Source organism: Glycine soja, chromosome 10 (assembly GCF_004193775.1).
Source record: "Glycine soja cultivar W05 chromosome 10, ASM419377v2, whole genome shotgun sequence".
In the NCBI taxonomy this organism is placed as follows: Eukaryota; Viridiplantae; Streptophyta; class Magnoliopsida; order Fabales; family Fabaceae; genus Glycine; species Glycine soja.
Window position 1 is genome coordinate 21,745,412 of NC_041011.1, and position 2,387 is coordinate 21,747,798.

The window sequence follows — 2,387 nt, forward strand, 5'->3', positions numbered from 1 at the left end:
TTTTCACAACGAAAGGTCCTTCATAATTCGGGGCTGATGTGCCATCATTTTCTTCTATTTTCTAAACCCTTTTTGCACCATTTTAATTATTGATTGGTCTTAATTGTCAATTAATTAGGCAGTTTTATTATTTGGGCTCAATTAGCTAATTTGATGTTTTTAATCTAATTTCAGGAATTAATGAAACATTGGGCTTAATCCGGATTTTGGTTGTGGACTTGAAGAGGGCAAATAAAGCAGCGCTTACCTTAGTTAATTTCTAATTAGGAAATTTCGCAATTTTATTTTATGTTGTTCAGTGTTTATTTCGTTTTGGGCCAGAGTATTGTAACAGGGCCCAGTGACTTTGAGTGACTCTTTTTAAATAGCTGCCTTGGGATTCATGCAGGGCATTCTATTCTGTTATGCTATTCATTATTCAGAGCTTTGTTTTAGGGTTTTCGTTTTTCTGTTTTGACGTTTCTGAGTTCGTAATGCAATTTTACGTTTTCTGCTTCTAATTACAATTTCGTTCTTGCTTCTTCTTCTACTCTCATTTACGTTTCTGTTCCATTTTACATTTCTGTTCGTTTACGTTTCTGTTCATTTACGTTTCCGTTCATTTACGTTTCTGCTTCAATTGCGTTTTCTATTTGAATCCATGGAAGGCTAGATTTTCTGGTGTTGTTTCCTCTTGAGGACGAAGCCCAACTCTCTTTGAGGTTTCGCTTGTAATGTGGTTTCCTGGCAGTTCTCCCTTCACCAGTATCCCAAATTCGTGAATATTAATCAGTGCACGCTTCGTGTTCGATTAATTGCCTCTGAGTCTAACTTGCGTTCATGCTTAATGGACGAAGGGCTAACTGGTGTATGTGGTGCCTAATCACGTATTGAAAACCCTAAGTTGATTTTCGCTTAGTAAATTGAAATAGGGTTGGATTAAGTGGTTGACTGTTAGGGACGAATTCTCTAACCCAGGATAAGAGAATGGCTTCTGAATCAGAGGAAACAACCCGTTTTTAATATTAGTAGTTTCGAATTTCAGTTTACTTGTTCTGCTCTTTAATCACAAAACAAACAAACCCCCCCCCCCAATCGTTACTGTTACTGCAAGTATATTATGAACATTTGGTTTGTCACTGCTCGTTGGGAAACGACCTAGGATCACTTCCTAGTTACTGCATTTTCATGTTTATTTGATTCGGGTACGGCTTCGATCAAATTTGGCACCGTTGCCGGGGAGCAGTGTCCAAAGGTTCATAATAGCTAGCTAGTGTTGTGTGTTTAATCCTTTCGTGTTTTATGTTTAATTTTTAGTATTGTGTTAGTATGTGTGTTAGTGTTGTTTAGTGTCCTGGTATTTTGTTTAATGTGTGTTATGTTTCAGTTTTTCCATTAAGCGTTTCCCCTGTTTCAATCTTGGTTGTTTTGCTGTGAAGATTGTGCTTGAAAACAGAGTAGTAGTAGAAATCAGCTTGCGGAAAAACAGAGTAGTAGTAGAAATCAATTAGAGACGGATTTTAGCGACCACCCATGCTGAATTATTTGAGATTTTTTGTTTTAGTAGCTAGGGTTGTTATTTTTGGCTGAATTTTTTTGTGGTAACTTCTTTTAATCCATATTGTGTGGGAAAAATAGCTAGAGCCTTTAGTTTGGTCAGATTTGAAAGTTCCAAAAAACTAGCAAATTTTGTGTTTGTCAAAACTTCAAACGGCCATAACTTTTGCTCCGGTTATCAGAATCGCAATTATTATATATGCATTTGGGGTAGAAAAAACTTTCCTACGCCATGGCAGCCCGCCATAGGCCGACTGAGGTCTCCATCGTCCAAAAAAAGCGATTCTGTCAAAAGTTTTTTATTTTTCAAGTTTTATTCACTTATTTTTCTTAACCTACCATTTTTAGCTTTCATAGTTAGACTTTGAATTTTTGTCTGAAATTTTTGTGCTATCTTCTCATCATTTTATAGGGTTGCTCACAAAATTTCAAGTCATTTGGATATCATTTGAGGGTAGCTGTAGTTCAAACCTACACCTTTATTTACATGACAAGGCAACTAGTTGTGTGCATGCTGAATGTAGTGTATGACTAGAGGCAATCCATCTGACTTACAACCCTTTGATCCTGAGATAGATAGGACATTTCATAGATTAGTTAGGCATCATTTTATACCTTTTGATCATTCTGAGCATTCCATAACTGGTGAATCTGTGCATTATGTTATTGGTGATTTTGAACATCCTGATCTTGAGCATTATAATTTTGAGCATTCTGATTTTGCACATTCTGAGAACATGGCACAACCTCCACCTCGTCAGAGGACTCTAAGGGAAATGGCTGCACCTGATTTCACCTACGAAAGCTTGTGCATCCAATACCCTGATGAGGATGTCCCATATGTTCTTAAA